We start from the raw sequence: 18,654 nt of genomic DNA, 5'->3' as shown, positions 1-18,654 counted from the left end.
AATCCTGAAATAAATAGTATCACAACTACCTTTATGACTACTTTGTTGAAATTCTTTTTTTCTTTTACATTATAGATCTACTTTATGCTTTAACAATTATAGTTTAGCAACATAACTAACATTTTTTGATGTTTTAGGATAATAATGACCTAAGGTCCTTATTCAAACATCAGTTACAATACTCCTTAGCAGTCTTTCTTCTGTGTGTTAAATCTATATTCCATTTTGACCATGGCCAGGCAGGTCAAGGCTGCTTATTGATCACTGAAAAAACTCCAGACTTTTCAGCCTGCTATATAAGGTCCTCCATAATTTTGTCTGTATCAAATCTCTTTCACCATCTACTATTTTCAAAACATACTATGTCTATAATGCACTTTAACTCCATGTAATCTTTGCCTCTTGCAATTTCTCAAATATGCCCAGTATTTTTCTGCCTCTCAGACCTTGCTCGTGCTGCTTGGCCCCATTTAGAACACACGGCATCCACATCCAACTACATCAATATCTTACCCATTACCTGAGTTCAGCTCTGTTAACAATCTATCAACACCCCTGCTTGCACCTTAGACCAAGTGATTCTTTTTCCTTTGCATTACTATGCATCTGACCTGGGTTTCTTTGATTATATTTACACATAGATTCCTCCAATTAATTAATTTACTTTTCCATTTCACCAACGAGGTTGTAAATGCCCTAACATCTAAACCTTTTCAACATATTTCCTTCACTCTTTACATTGTACTGTATAGTGTCTAGCCATCAGTAAATGACTTGCTAATAAATATTTAAATGAATATTTGGTTCTAGATAGAAAGTATGGGGGATATACCGAGATTGATTTCTGTTGCTTATAGAAAATAACTTTCCTAAAGCTTGTATTAACTCCTACAATGAGAAAAATGGTGTGTCAGAATTACATTCTGGGATTTGTGCCAGGCTTACACTACAAAGTGAGAAGTGTTTGAAAAGGTAATACTGAAGGGTTAGAATTTTTCACTAAGAAGTGTTAATTGCAGTACTTTAGAATCTGAAAATGAGTTGAAATATAACCACACACTTCTCAGTCAACCAAAAAGTATAAGATGTAATATATATACAATAAGTTGGAAATGATTATTTTAAAGGTTGAGACCATACCATATTATTCATACTAGAAAGAAAGTATTGAGATCCATAATATGAAGTATATTGTATTTGGTACTCTTATTCATGGCTAAACTTTAAATTAGGCTTCATCTCTTTGAGCAGTTTGCAATTATCTTGAATGTTCATTAGAGGAAAAACATTTTATTTATTTACTCTTCATTTTCAATAATTATAATAAGTACAAAACCACTTGTTTTCAGGAAAAAATTTTCCCTTCACTGGGGATTATATTTTATACTTTCAAAATTGATCCCTTTTCTAATAATTAAATATATTTACTATAAATCTGTAATTCTGAGCAGCTCATAGTACTATCTCGAGTATGAAAACATATCTGAAGAATTTCTAAAAGATTGTTTAGAGATTTTAAAAGACAAACATTATTACTAACACCCCCAATGTGCCATCTCCTCTAGAGCTGCATAATATTTTTACAAAATTTGAAGAATATTATGATCTCAATTGCACTAAAGAAGAAATGGAGATCCAGAGCAGGGCTTATTAGTCTAATACTATGGTTTACACAACTGTCAAGGACATGTTTTATGTTTTTTTGTTTTTTTTGACATCTCTATTGGAGTATAATTGCTTTACAATGGTGTGTTAGTTTCTGCTTTGTAACAAAGTGAATCAGCTATACATATACATATAGCCCCATATCTCTTCCCTCTTGCATCTCTCTCCCTTCCACCCTCCCTATCCCACCCCTCTAGGTGGTCACAAAGCACGGAGCTGATCTCTCTGTGTTATGTGGCTGCTTCCCACTAGCTATCGGTTTTACATTTGGTAGTGTATATATGTCCATGCCATTCTCTCACTTTGTCCCAGCTTACCCTTCCCCCGCATCCTCAAGTCCATTCTCTAGTAGGTCTGTGCCTTTATTCCTGTCCTGCCCCTAGGTTCTTCATGACCTTTTTTTTTAGATTCCATATATATGTCTTAGCATACGGTATTTGTTTTTCTCCTTCTGACTTACTTCACTCTGTATGACAGACTCTAGGTCCATCCACCTCACTACAAATAACTCAATTTCATTTCTCTTTATGGCTGAGTAAGCAAAAAGATCTACAAACAATAAATGCTGGAGAGGGTGTGGAGAAAAGGGAACCCTCTTGCACTGTTGGTGGGAATGTAAATTGATACAGCCACTATGGAGAACAGTATGGAGGTTCCTTAAAAAACTAAAAATAGAACTACCATACGACCCAGCAATCCCACTACTGGGCATATACCTTGAGAAAACCATAATTCAAAAAGAGTCATGTACCACAATGTTCATTGCAGCTCTATTTACAATAACCAGGACATGGAAGGAACTGTTTTTTAAAGGTCTAGAACTGTGCTTTCCAGTACAAGTTGCTATTAGCTACATGTGGCTATGGAGCACTTGGAATGTGGTTAGTGCCACATTTTTAAATTTAAAAACTAAAGGAATGTAAAATGTTTTTCCAATAATACAATATTAAAGTTTTCGTAAGACTCCACTTTCTTCACCTATTGCATCACTTTAAGATATTATTGTTTTACTTTAATGTGCGTGTTGGGGCATGTGCCTCATTTCCATTATCGCACGTAACTGCGTCACAAATCTAGATGATAACATATTGCTTCAACTCAAATGATTTTTTTTACACAGTGAAGTAATATTGTAATGTGTGTATTTGAATATTTTACGTGAACAGCGTAAAAACATTTATGTAACTTGTAATTGGTAATTAAATGGAAATAATATGAGAGTTTTCATTATAATTAAAATATTTTTAGTTTACAAATAAGTATAGATGCACTGTAAATTTAGAATGAAAACATACAACTGTGAAGAATAAAATGGAGATGAGGAAGCTGGTACTATGACTAAAGGAATAGAAAAAAAGAGTGGAAGAAGGTTTGTCAAAAAGTTGTAATGAATGCCAGTTGCAATCTGCTGCATCAGAGCAATACGAAAAAGCTTATTTATTCACTGTGTTAAAAATTAAGATAATATAGTGAATAACATTAGGAAACATTTTCAGCAAATAAGTTTTCTATCAACAGTCAATGTGTCAACATTATTAGTTGCCTGAAATCAGAATTACATGTCTAACAAAACATTTTAGAATTATTTTTAACAGAATTTTTTTCTGAATCAGTATTGACATAAATAAAAAACAAACAAAAGTATTCTAAAGATTACTTTGGGAGATATAAATACAATGTTGATTTAAACTGCTGGCCATTATTAATGGCCAGCAGTTTAAATCAAACTAAACCAAAAAGTGGAATTCATAAACTTTAAAACATTTTAACATTCTTATAATTTTACAAAGGAAAGCAAAGATATTGTGCTGTATCCTCTGAGATATTATGTGTGACAAAGTTTTATGGACTACTATTTTAAGGATCTAGAATTGAGGATATTTCTTTCTAAATAATTGAAAAGGAAAAATGAGACTAAGAAAAATTTGTCCAATCAAAACAGTATGAGTAGGATTTTTTAAAGTAGTATTTAAAAAGCAGATTAGTGAAAAAACATAAAATAGGACGGTGGATCTAAATTAAACATATCAGTCATTGAAAAACAAGATACATTTAATAAATAAATTTTCCAATTCTAAATACGTGCAAATTAGAATTTAACAACCTAGCTAAATGCTGTTTTCCAGTAATTTGCCTAAAAAGTAAAGGTAACCAAAATTAATGGGACAGAATCAATATTTTAGAATTTTTATTTATTAATTTAGTTTTTAAACATGATTTGAATTTGTAATTTTGGCAAGCTCTAAAATGGCTTGGATTCTTGCACAATAAATGATTTTTATATGGAGGAATGGAAAAATTATTACAGTTATGGAAACTTTGTTACAAAATTATGAGGAAAGACTAAAAATGGCATATTCCTAAAGTAAAATATATTCAATTAAGCCACCATACAATGACTCTCAGAATACAAACCCTTTCTATTAAAAAAAAAAAAAAAAATCAAATTAATTTAAAATTGGAAAAATTGCAAACCCTTTTTTTTAGTTTTAGGTAAGTCATGCATTATATGAGACACTGTCCAATCAGTATTTTGGGAGCATTTTTCCTCCGAGGACGTGCAAGTTAACAAAGACATGTTATTTAGAAACATAAAAATAGAGATTGTAGCTTAGATATTTTTGAATCTTTCCCATCTGCTAAAGATGAATTTCAGTTAGATTATGGAAAAATTAATTTCTATCCTTATGTATAGTCCTTCAGCTAGTTATGCTGGGTCAAAATTCTAGATTCATTGGAATTAAAACTGATGTTTCCTTTATTGTTTCATTCCACTCTGTAATATATACTAAAAATATTTGGGCTCAGTTTTCTGAAGCAATGATATAAAAAGTATAATGTATACAGTTGTTAAAATTATTCAATATATGTATGCAAGTGCTATGAATCACTGCCAGTTTATGGAAACCATTGAAAGAGAGAAGAGAGAATAAATTTAATGATCTTGTGTTCTTCGCCAATTTTTGTTGGTTGTGTTATGGATGAATGCTATAAAGATTTACTATACTGTTAATTTAAAATTTTCTTGAAACAAAAAAGATTCTTGCCAAATGTTCAATAATCTAAGACAAAAAATTGTAATTTACATAATTTATCGATATCACATTGCATATGAGCAAGTGGAATTTGTAGCATCAAAGAAAGAAGAAGTTTATTTGTGACCTAGCAAGACATGTACAAAAAAAAAAAAAAGGAATTTATGTTGGAATGACAGCTCTTCATAATACAAATCAATGATAGTATCTACACATTTTCCAATATGAATCAATGTGCAGATTTTAATTGTAATTTACAGGATTATGTAAATTGTCCTCAAAATGTAAAAAAAAAAATTTGAAGAACACTAGTACTGAGTTGACACAAAAGTTAATAAACATCCTTAACTTGGACAGACATAGTTTTGAAACCAAAATGCTTTTGATGCAAAATGAAAAAAAATTCTTCCGTAAAATTAGTTTTCTTAATTTGGATACTAATTATAAAATTAGTTTTCCTTAATTTCTATAAAATTAGTTTTCTTCTATAAAATTAGTTTTCGTAATTTTGGTAATGGATTTAGTTATTTGAAACTTTTGAAATATGCTTAGGACAACTTGTGTATATAAGTGTACTTTTAGAGACTGGTATGTTTATCAACTTTAAATGCAAATCAAGTATATCTGATGAAAATTTAGTGTCCAAATTAAGATGTGTTATAAGTGTAATATACACACCAGATTTCAAAGAAAATGGCACAAAAATTGTTAAATATCTCACTAATAATATTTAAGTTGATTACATGCAGAAACAATAATATTTTTGATATATGAATTTAAGTAAAATATATTATTAATGTTAATTTTAACAGTTTCATTTTACTATTTTGGTAAGGCTGCTAGAAAATTTAAAATTACATATGTGGCTCACTTATGTCTCTATTGGACAGTGCTCATATGGAATATAAATGAGGCAAGGTTGTTGAATGTCTTGAAAACTACCATTTCCCAGGCCTAAGAGAAATATACTTGGCATATGGTTGGTAGTTAACAAATATGTTTGGGTGAAAAAAAAGTCTACAGTGTGTTTATATCTGAGAGAAATTTTACAGTATGTGTAAGCAGAACTAGTTTCTTCCTCTATTTCTCTGTCTCTGTCTCTACTTTTTTCTCACTAGATGTGATCATAATTAAAACTTCAAAAGTTACAAAATTTAATATCTGTCTTGTGATGCCACTCTGGAGAAATTATTTGGTATGTCATTTTGACCGGGTCACAGCTATCATTCTTTTTTTTTTTTTTTTAACATCTTTATTGGAGTATAATTGTTTTACAATGGTGTGTTAGTTTCTGCTTTATAACAAAATGAATCAGTTATACATATACATATGTTCCCATATCTCTTCCCTCTTGTGTCTCCCTCCCTCCCACCCTCCCTATCCCACCCCTCTAGGTGGTCACAAACCACTGAGCTGATCTCCCTGTGCTATGCAGCTGCTTCCCACTAGCTACCTATTTTACGTTTGGTAGTGTATATATGTCCATGCCACTCTCTCACTTTGTACAGCTATCATTCTGTTTCCCCACATTTTAAAAACATAACAGGCATCATTATATACACACTTTGATGTCACCTGCTCATATTAGAGTTTTACAAATTTTGATTGTGCAAGTAGTACATGCTTTTAAAAATTCAGACAATAGACAAATATATACTATAGAAATCGAACATTATATTTCCCTCTTAAAAAGTAATTTTTAGAAGATTTTAATATATTGTTCCATATTTTGTTTATGCAAATGCAAACATGTATTTGTTTTTTAAAAACAGGTGGAATCATACTATACACGTACCATGGGTGTATCTTTTCATTGTTACCTGCCTTGATACCGGAAGGATTAATCTCATTTTTTCTTTCAGTCTGTCACTGAGAAAAATCTATTACTCTAGTTATCATCACTTTTGGCCAGCACTCTCATCCCATTATGACATTGCTATTTTTAGCCCTCCTTCTTACCCCTGCCCAAATACCAAAATCCCTTCCTCTGAATCTTATGGTATAACCAGTCTTCAGCAGGATTTCCTGTACCACATGCTCACCTCTCTTCTGATCATTCCCTTCCCAGTGGGCTAATTGGTTGAAATTTGGGTCTTTTCTGAGGACACTCCATCCCTCAGGTTTTTTTTACATGGCATATACCACTCTTTTTGAAATGGGGGGAGTTTCGCTCCTTAATTCTCATTGGTGTTTCCAAGCCATTTTCTCTCTGTAATCTCTAACTCCGTCCCGGAGGTTTCAATGTTATGTCATCAGGTGTTTCCTCAGCTATCTCACTTTTTTGCCCCTCTCATTATTTTCTGAATCTAGTGTCTGGTGTCAGTCTTACTTGTATTCTGGCTTACTTTCCTTCTCTTTAATACTATGCCTGTTAAAACTCTTATAAACCTTCTAATATTCTGAGTTCTCATTTCCTGGATTTCTTCATCCTATCTGACCCTCTTCCTCTCAAAACCATGGTCATAATCTTGATCTTTTCATTATCAAATACTCTAAAATCTCAGTTTCAAGTATCCCGCTCATTTCCTCTAGTGCTCTCACTCCCACAGTATTTTGACCCTACCAGGGATCACAGTCTACTGATCTTACAAACATTTGAACGTCTTTTGCCTCCTTGATGGCTTCCTAAGCTAGCTTAAATTTCAAGTCCATTCATATAAAATCTATTACATATACCCTCAAATCTCCTGCCATATCCTCATTTTGTAATTTTTCTGTCAAACCCCCAATCCTAGTTAAATTCTATCCTCTATCTACTTCTACCTTCCATCCCTGCAGGTGACTATGGCTAGAGAGAAGTTACCTGCTGACATGTCTCACTTTAAATCTCAAAGGAGCCTTGAATGCTGTCCTAAATCTTAACATCATCTTTTCTACTCTCCTAGGTAACTACTTCATATCTTTTCCTCTCCTCAAAATTTCAAGACCCCCTTGAATATTCTCAGTCTCAACAATGCACTGCTTTCTGTTTGAGTTTTCCATGTCATGACCTAAAGTCTCCCCCTTTGTACACTTTATCTCATCTTCTCTTAGCTACAAAAGGGTAATTATCTACCAATTGTCCTCTGTATGATCAGTTCTCTCTTTTCCCAATTTATTTCTATTAGCAAGTAAAAATGAATATATTTTCTATCATCCTAACAAAGGAAACTTTTTTTTCTCCAGTTCCAGCTACTGCCCGTTTTGCTCACTTGTTTACCCATTCAGAAAACTTGCTGTTATGCTTGCTGTATTGTAGTTGTTGTGAGATATATATATATAAATTCTTTCATACACCCATTCCAATCAGGGTTTCAATAACACTGTACCAAACTCACTGTTGTCAAGGTCACTATCACCCTTTGTGTTGCTAAATACAATTCTCAATCCTCAATCTTCATTCTAGTTGAATTTTCAGTAGGATTTCATTAATAAATTTATTATTCCTTTCTCCCTGAAATATATTCTTACTTGGATACATAGTAACACATGCTCCTGGTTTTACTTTTTTCCCTTCTCAGTCTCATTGGTTACTTTCTTCCTCATTATCCTAAAGTCTGAATACTATAGTGTCCCAAGATCCAGTCCTTGAACCTCTTTTTTATCTATACTCCTTTCCACAGAGTGGTTTTCAATACTACCTCTTAGCTGATAATTCCTGAATTTGTACCTTCAGTCCAGCTATTACAACTCCAAACTGCCTACTCAATATGTCCAATGGTAGTAGTCATTTCAAACCTAACATGTTACAAACCAAACTCCTCATATCTGTTTTTACATCCCTGAACCAATCTCACACTTGTTTCTTCTGAAGAGTTCCCCATCTCAACAAAGAGTAACTCTATCCTTCCAGTTTAATTTGTGGAGGATGGCAACTTTAAAATTTTACATTTAAATCATGAAGTATAGGTTCTTTTAAAGATTATTTCTAGTATTTTTTATAATTGTTAGAGGTAATACTCGACATTAAAAAAATTACTCAAGGCTAATTTTGTATGCTGACAATTTAGAAGCACTTTTGGTGAGTATATTAAGTGAATAAGGTTTCTTAGAAAAACTGTCCAATAAGAAAGCCAATCTCTTGTTTGTCCTTAAGTATATTTTTTTTAAAGAAAAAAATCAGGAATTTAAATTATCTTATTACACTGTGGGTTGCTTCAAAAAATTAAAGACGATGCTAAACATTTCCTTCCTCTTAACTTTCTCAGTATCAAATCAATTAGAGGCCACCAGGAAACTCTAAAGGACATCTATTAAAACATTTCAAACTCAAAGGGAAAGTCACGAAATAATTTCCAGGTCATTTGGGAATTTTTAAAAACACCTTGAAAATACATCTCCCAGAATTGCTAAGGCTAGGATAAAATAGTTTTGAGAATAAGAAAGGCAATTGTATTTTATGTTTAGATATGAAAATAATTAGAATGCAATCATATTTATTAAGGTGTTCATTTCCTAAATTTTGGTTTGTGAACTAGTCGAAAGGGAAGTAAGGGAAAGGGCATTTGCCACTTTTTCAAAGTGTCTACGCTGGTCAGCAGAAAACACAGTAAGGAATCAGGAGTAAGCATGTCTATTTTGAAAAAGTTCTAAATATAATTCTGAAAGCATTCCCATCAATTTTGAGAATAAATAGGAATGTATTTTAGGGAAAGGCACACTCTTAGAAGACTTGAAATATGTCAGCAATAGGAGAGGTGGAGTTTAACTTGGACTTGAACAGAACTTAGAATTGGAATCAGAGGCAAAAAGAAGAAATAATATTTCAGGAAAACACAGATATGTTGTCAAATATATCGAAGTTAAAAAGGAAGGAACTGACAATTGCAAATGTGGTGAAGAGTACAAAACCTATGAGTTTAGACACAAATCATTCCATTTACCTGGAAATGCTATTTTCATCCTAGGATAAATATTTAGCAAACTTGATGAGTTAGGGAGTAAATTTAAAGACATTAAATGGAGAAAGGAGGGTGAATAATTAATTTTTTTCTTGATTATGTATCAAAGTTTTTATTATGCATTAAGGACTTTAGGTTCATTATCTCATTTAGTTCTCAAAAGTCTGTGAGGTAGACACTCTTATTTATCCTTCCTGACAGTTCAGGAGACTGAAGCAGAGAGGTTATATAACTTGCTCAAGGTCATAAAACCAGTGAATAGCAGACCAAAGTCCAAACTCAATGCTGTATCACTACACATCCATTGATATTGCTAAAACTAAAAACAACAGCAAAACAAAAACTGGCAATACTACTTGCTGGTTAGGAAGTGAAGCACCTGGGCTTTCCATACAATGCTAGAGGGAAAGCTAATGACATAGCTATTTTGGGAAAACAGCTTGGCAGTTTCTTATATAGTTAAACGTACATTTATCACATATCCAGCAATCCCACCCCTAGGTATCTGCATAAAAGAGATGAAAAGTTAGGTTTACACAGAAGTCTGCATATGAATATTTATAATATCTTTATTTACATCCTCCAGTTGAGACCAGCCCAGATGCCATATTGAAATACTACTCAGAATATGAAGGAATAAACTATTGATGATTACAACAATATGGATATATTTTAAATGCATTTTGCCAGACCCAACGGGCTACTATTTTATGATTTCATTTAGCTGACACTCTGGAAAAGGCCAAAATTATAGAGATGGAAAATAGACCAAGAGTTGCCAGGGGATAAGAGTTGGGGCAGTGGTCTCCTACAAAGGGAAAGAATTGTAGGGGCATTGGAACTGTTCTGTATGAAACTGTGGTTTTGGATACTTAATTCTATGCCATTGTTAAGACTCTATAGAACTTTACATCATAAAGAGTGAATTGTACTGAGTAAACTTCAAAAGAAACAAACAAACCGCCATGACATGAGGGTGGTGGTGGAATACTGATTATGACAAATAAATCTAACTATATTACAAATGAATCACATAATCACACTGAAGGGCATGGGGAATAAGGAAGCTGACTTAAGTAACTGTGGAATTATTTTGAATGGATACACTAAGTGTACTGGGCACTGCACACAAATATTGTATTCTGGTGAATGCATTTCTTACAGGAATATGTGTTGGGAATTTTGAAAGGACTTTATACTAAGAGTAAACCAATAAGTAGATAATGAGAGCCAGGTTTTTCATGGTCTGAGAAGGAAGTTACAAACAGGAAAGGGAGAAGGCTAGAATAAACTCTGTGTTGCTGGATTGGAATAAGAGCTATTAATATGGACCCTTTAAAAAAGTTATGTATACAGATAAATATGGAGATAGGTGATAACTACAGATGTGTGGATGTGTGTGAGTGTGTGTGTACATGCGTACAGATATATGGTTTCTAGCTTTGTCCACTAAGAGGCAATAAAAGCAGTGATATCTACCCAAGTAACAATCACAATACCTAGCACCCAGAACTGGTTTTTAAATAATCTTTCTCCAGTGAAACTATACAAGGCTTTTTGGATAGCTAGAAGGACTCCAGAACTGAGGCAGGAAAAGTAAAAAATGAAACTGGAGCATTTTTTAGTTTCAGAAAGCAAGAAAGTGCTAAAAAAAGAAAAAGAAAAGAGAATATGGGGCACAGGATCCCATATAGAACAGCTTGCAATGGTTACAAGCAAAACAACTTGTGTGGCAGAAGAAATAACTCTGGTCTTGGGTTATACCTCAAATTAAACAAGAAGAATCAATACATATTTAAGTAACTGAATAAACACCTAGTGAGTAGGGGCAGCTCTCTTCCTGACAGAAGAATTCCAATTAATAAATGTAAGTAGAATAAGGGAAATAGGAAATCATCAGAACCATAGTAATAATTGCTGCAGGCAAGATCCATTTATAGATGTTAAAATGAGGGAACAAGAGTTAAAGAGAAACAGGTTCTTTGCATAATTTCATAGTATCTCTCCCCAAATATTCAGTAATTGCTAAGAGGAAGATAATTACTTTACAGTGTAGAATCCTGAAAGACACCACTTTAACCATGGGAATAAAGTTAACATGACCAGTAGTATAATATTCATGGACATTGTGTGTCTTGAATGATGCACCAAGGAGAGCACATCGCCTCTGTGGTCTTCTTCCCAATAACATATGACTCCAATCTAAAAGTGAGAAAATACCAGACAAACCCAGTTAGAGAGCCATCCTACAAAATAACTGACAAGTATCCTTGTCAAAGACAAGGAAAGACAGAAGAACTGTTAAAGTTTGGAGGCGACTAAGGAGATATAACAATGTAATGTGGGATCCTGAAGTGAATCCTGGAATAGAGAAAAAGTCATTAGTGAGAAAAAGGTGAACTCTGAGCAAACTGTGTAGTTTAATAGTATTGCTTCAAAGTTAATTTCTTATTTATGACAATTGCTCTATGGTTATATATGATAGTAGCATAAGAGAAAGCTGGATAAGGAGTATACTGGTTTTGAAAGTGTGATGTAAGATGAAATTATCTCAAAGTAAAAATGATGTGTGCTTCTAGTCAAGATAATACTATAAGGACATGTTTCTATAACCCTTCTCATCACTCTAAATCCATTAAAATAATAGTTAAAATGTAAAAGATAAAATTATAAACGATAGTGCCATGTCCCCCGCAATATAAAAAATCTCCTCGCAGAGCAAAAACAGAAAAGATCAGTGGTAAAGAGAGCTGAAGTCACAGGCCTACTGAGCTCTGGGTCTAGAAATAGGCCTAGATGGCTAAAATAGAGTAATCGGAAAGAACAATGCTTCAGGTGTGGTAAGGCAATGAATCCAGTCTTAGTGAAACAAGGAATCAGAGAGAAGAGAGAATGACATTATAAACTGGATTCTTAAACAGCCACTCTAAAACTTTCCTCCATAGTTTTCTTTAGTATTACAAGTTACATATTTAAACATATTTGAATTTGAATTCTCAGCCTTCTTTAAAGTTAGATTAGGACAGCTTCTAGTCATTGAGATGAAAGTGTTAGTTTTGGGTGAGGGTTTCTTGGTCCAAACATAATTTTATTTGAAGAAAATCCTTGGGCCATTCCTGTTATTTCTGCCTGAAGAAATAACATGATATCTCGAGTTGCAGCTGTTGTATTAAAACTGTAAGAATGAAACCACACATTATGGATGACAGAGCATGAAGACAGAACCAGCTTTCTTGATGTCATCTTGGGCTTTATAACAGCCATGGTTTCTTGCCTCTGTACATCTTGTTATGTGAGAAAAACAATCCTTCATTTGTTTGAGCTACTGTTTTCTTTTTTACTCAGCAGAATGCAATTTTAACTAGTACAGAGAAAAGCTAAACTCATGCTTCTTGAGATGAACATGCCAACATAATTCTAAACATGAGTAAATCTTATAGAAGAACAAATAAAAACTAGTCATAAAAACATGAATTCTTTCTAGAAGGGATGAAAAAAATTTGAGCATCTGAAAAAATCTCCAGAATAAGTATGTTTAGAATTTAAAATGGTAACTGAAGAAATAACATCTATAAAATAGAACAAAAATTCATGAAATAAAAACACATAACTAAAACAAAAACAGTAGGTTCAAAAAATTTTTTGAAATCATGGAGAAATTTTTATTGTATAAACCCTTAGCAAAGTAAGAATAGAGGCGATTTTCTTAATTTCATAAAAGATATCTAAGAAAAGCCTACAGAAAACATCACACTAAATGATGCAACATTAGAAGCATTTTATTATAGGTGTATCAATAACAAAATCATAAATTAGTCAATATCATGGGTCTTATTGGTTGATCAGAAGAAAAAGATATCTAGCTTTGGTAAAAGGAATTGATAAAAGTCTACATTTACTTGCTACTAATCAAATCCCAGCAGAAATAATGAGTATGGTCACAAAAATGAGTATATGTTTGGTTAATAAATTCAAATATTTAGACAGTTCTTAATTAGGTTATCAAAAAGGACTGTCCAACTAGATACCACACTAGAGCATCACCATGGAAGGCACAGATTAGTCTTGTGTCCCTCATCATGTACCATTCACCACTTTTTATGTGCTAACTCAGCTACTCTGCAGAGGTAACCTCAACTCTCTAGGTTAGGTAAGTAGAATTGTAACTGTAAGAAAAAAATAAGAGGAAGAATAAAAACAGAGAAAATAAAATTAATATAATCCCATGGTATTAGCAATTTTGTATCTTTTTGTTTATAAGCATTATTATAGTGTATGATGATTTTATCTGCATTTTAAAGTGTTTAAGGCATTTAAGAAAATTATATATATATGACAGTTATAAGGAGTGTAATTAAGCTTGTAATCAATGTTCAAATGTTTGGAGTTAAATAATTAACTAAATTTATAAATTTGTGAACTATTAATTGAGTCATCCTGTGTAATATTTTGAGAAATGTTTGAAAATTAATAGGCATTAAGTAAAGTGCAAATGGACATGAAAAGAACTGTCAAAAAGAGAAGAAATGTTGGGCTTCCCTGGTGGCGCAGTGGTTGAGAGTCTGCCTGCCAATGCAGGGAACACGGGTTCGAGCCCTGGTCCGGGAAGATCCCACATGCCGCGGAGCACCTGGACCCGTGAGCCACAACTACTGAGCCTGCGCGTCTGGAGCCTGTGCTTCGCAACAAGGGAGGCCGTGATAGTGAGAGGCCCGCGCACCGCGATGAAGAGTGGCCCCCGCTCGCCGCAACTAGAGAAAGCCCTCGCACAGAAGCTAAGACCCAACACAGCCATAAATTAATTAATTAATTAATAATAGAGAAGAAATATTTATATAATTGACTATACTACAATTAAAATGTATGTATATATGCCATAAAGGTAATGAAATTCAACCCATCTTCTAAAATATATTTTAAAAATATCTTTTTAAAATGTTTTAAAAGAAGGTAAAAGGAAACTATATGAATCAGCTGAAAAACTGATAATAGGAGAATATCATTAAGTTTTTGAATACAAAATTAATTTATACAAATTAATTACCTTATATACAAACAAGAAACACTTAAAATAGAATAAATGGTCTCACAACAGTAAAAGAAAATAATAAAAAGTAAAAATAAACTTAAGAAAAGTGCAAAATGAAAAAAAGGTTAAGATAATATGGAGAGGTGAAAACTTCATGGAACAGCATACTTTATTCTTGCATAATAAGTTTTAAAGTTACAGTGATATTAATTATACCTAATTTAATCAATACATTAAAATATATACAAGTAAAATATCAACAAGATATTTTTGGACATAGCCAAGTTATTTAAGTTCAAAATTGCAAATATAGTTGGAAAAAGCTATAAACAAGTATAATGGGAGGGGGCCAACTCCATGAAAAATTAAAAAATACTATATGGTAATCACAGTATATATAAAATCAGATAAATAGAGAGTCCAGATATTGAACTTAATTATTTCATAATTCCACATTGGTTAGAAGAGAAGTATTATTTAATAAGTAGAACTGGGATTATTAGCTAGCCATATCAGGGGAAAAAAAAAAAACCTTGTATTTTAACATCATTTCTTACAGGGAGATAAATTTCAGATGACTCACAATTATTATATAAAAATGAAGCTGTAAAAGAAATAATGGAAAACATTTGATACTTTTTTATGGTCTTGAAATGGAATAGCCTCTCTAAACACAAAAGTAAACTGAACAGTCATAAAGAAAAACAGTAATAGTTCTGAGTGTGCAAAAATTAAAATTGTATAGAAAAAGATTAAAATCTAGTCAAAAGAAAACACATGGGCTATTCTATTTACTTTCATAATAATGAGTGTCCATAAATCAATGAGCTCCTGGAAAAATTATGTGTCAAGGACAATTCAGCAATAGAAAATACACTGATATTTAAATATTTAAAAATATGCTCAAACTCAATCATGATAAGAAAAGTAAAAATTAAAACAACACTATTTAACCCACACTGTATTGATGAGAATCTTTGAAAACACTCCTTCTCATACATTGTTGTAGATAATTTAAATTGGAGCAATCTCTTGAGAGAATAATTTGGCAAAATATATTAACATAAAAATACATATATCTTCGATTCAGCAGTTCTACTCTAGGAATTTATCCAACAGTTATATTATCACATGTGAACTAAAAAATTATATGTATATATATGTCAGTATATTCTGCAGTATTGTTTGCCTCAGCAAAATAATATAAACAACCTAGATATCTATTATTAGGTAACTAGTAAGTTAAACTATGGTACATTCATACAAAGAAATGCCATGTAGTCAAGTAAAAGTATTTTCTACGGGACTGAATGATGTTTGAGATATATTAAGTGAGGAGAGCAAGGAAGAAAAGCATCAGGCCTTATTTTACAGTAGGCAGTGCTCTAGGTACTGCGATTTAAATGGTGAAAAAAATAGAATTCCTGCCCTCAAGTAACATTTTGGTTATGTTAAGTACAACACAATGCCTATTAGACATATATTCATATACATTTGCATAGAAGTATGCTGCTGCTCACATTTATTAAGATATAGATTCTATATCTCTATTCATATTGATTCATTTATATTTTCACAGATTATTTGGAAAGATAATTAATTGGTAATAGTGGTTATTTCTGGGAAAATAAAGAACTACAATGTGAGAAACAAATTTTTCCTTGTATTCCCACTTGTAATGTTTGTATTTTTTGAAATCACAGTGCATATATTATCTATTGAAATAAATATATAAGTACATATTTATTTAAAATCCAATGTGACCTCAGTTCTTACATGTTGGTGGTGGTTGGATATAATTTTAAGATAGTAGTTTTAGCAAGGTAAAAAAAAAGAAATATCTCTACTTTCATGAAATATTTTTAGGTATAGGTAAAATGCCTTTCTGAAAAATCCATAGATGCAGTATTTCACACACAAAAAATTTGCAGTAAAACATTATTTTGGGAGTAATCTTATTTGGATGTGGAAATGTATGTGAATAGCAGAAAAATTGAAATTATATCTTAATTTGGAAATCACTGGATATATAGTCTTTGTCCATTTTTTATTTATTTAGTGAGTTTAATGAGGTAGGTGAATGAGCACTAACCAGACCATGGCAGAGAGGAGGGATTATGCTTCACATACATCCCTTCAAATCTGTGGGTGATACTACAGTGTTAGGGGAGCCTCTAGGAACTCTGCTGAAGGATTTGTTGATGGAAGGTTCATAGAACTAGTGATAAAGAAGAGTGATTTTCTTTCCTCCAAAACTTGTGTCATACTTTAAAGCATTTCAGTCATAATCTTTCAGCATAGAAAATCATGTTATTACCCTTGTAATGCACCTATTAGGGCCTCAATATATAATGCTTACTTTATTATCCACATAATTTTCAAATACAAATGTATAAGTTTAATTCTGCAAAGAGCTTAATGCATAGATTGCTTGTTTCTTCTCAATAAAGGTTTTATACTTTTCCAGGGTCTGAGGTATAAAGAATAGCACATGGTATAAATTCTAGGTTTTTTAAAATATAATTACTGTTTCAAGAAGGAACAGAAAATGAGATAAATTCATTCATTATACTATTTTTCTTGGGTGAAACTTTAGCAGACTGGTGAAAATGTCTATTAGAGAATTTATTGGCACGTAAACAATTTGCCATAGAAATCTTCCTGAAATCTTCCTTCTCAAATTCACCATGAAGTTCTCAGTTTCAATTTCAGATATTTCACTACTAAAATATGCTCTTAGGATAACGTATTTTGAAGTTGGAAGTCAAGTGAAACTTTTAAATGAATCTAGTAATAAGACTAAAATTATTTTATAAATAAAACATATTCTGATATAATTAGTGATCACTAGCAAGAGTTTATAAATTAAGGCTATTCAGATGCCAACATATTTTATATTCTCTGCTGTAAGGTGTGGCACCTGTCTCTCTTTAATTATGTTTATGTTTATGTTGTGCTAAATTGATTTTTATAACATCACACATAAATAAAAATGCACACCATTTAAAAAATGCCTCTCTCTCTACATTTTCCCCATGATAAAAAGAAAAAACAAAGGATTTTAATGTGGAAAGTAGGTCAGACATGTTCTAACTTACTTCCCCATTAATACAAAGCAAAACCAATAAACACTGACTTTTTCAGACCCTCTGCTCTGTCCAGTTGCCACCCCATCTCTATACTTCCCTTTAGAGACAAGCTTTCAATACGTTATGTGGTAGTCCCGCCCTTATCCACAGATACACTTTCCATAGTTTCAGTTACCCGTGGTCAGCTTTGGTCTGAACATACTGAATGAAAAATTCCAGAAATAAACGATTCACACTTTTTAAATTGCATGCTGTTCTGAGTAGTGTGATGAAATCTCCTTTGTCCATCTCCATTCTGCCTGGGAGATGAATCATATTTTGCCCAGCATATTCAGCCCCTTAGTCACTCAGTAGCCTCTAAGTTATCAGATCAACTGTCATGATATTGCAGTGCTTGCCTTCAGTTAACCCTTAGAAAAGAAAAACAAAATTTTCTGAGGTTGCTAAGATCGGTGGTAAGAACAAATCTATCTGTGAAATTGTGAGGAAGGAAAAAGAAATTCCGCATTCACAAAACTTTTATTACAGTATATTGTTACAATTGTTCTATTTTTTAATTAGTTACTGTGCCTAATTTATAAATTAGAGTTTATTATAGATATGCATATATAGGAAAAAACATAGTATAGTTAGGGTTCAGTATTATCCACGACTTCAGGCATCCACTGGGTGTTTTGAGATGGTTAAATAAGTTACTATTTATGATACACTTACAACATTACCATGGCACATAGTACAAGCTCTATTATTGATACTGATGCTATTGATAGTGTTTGAATTCACCATTAACAATGCAACTCAGAACGTGAATCTGAATTCTGGGTCTAACAGTGAACATACTAGCAGGAGGAAAATATGGCACCTGTGTTCAACATCACTTCAGCCAAAAGAGACATGCCCACCAATTTCTAGGCTTAGTGTCCACTCTCCTTCAAGCAACTTTTTAGACAAAATTA

The 18,654-nt window shown here is 32.4% G+C and overlaps 1 long non-coding RNA gene across 1 annotated transcript in view; it reads left to right on the top strand.

Annotated features, from left to right (window-relative positions):
* LOC309660207 overlaps window positions 1-18,654 on the top strand; it is a 248,329-nt gene that overhangs the window by 30,538 nt on the left and 199,137 nt on the right. The window lies entirely within an intron of this gene.

This window comes from Balaenoptera physalus (assembly GCF_965194825.1).
Source record: "Balaenoptera physalus genome assembly, chromosome: 4".
NCBI classification, from domain to species: Eukaryota; Metazoa; Chordata; class Mammalia; order Artiodactyla; family Balaenopteridae; genus Balaenoptera; species Balaenoptera physalus.
This window is presented reverse-complemented; position numbering and strand designations above follow the sequence as displayed.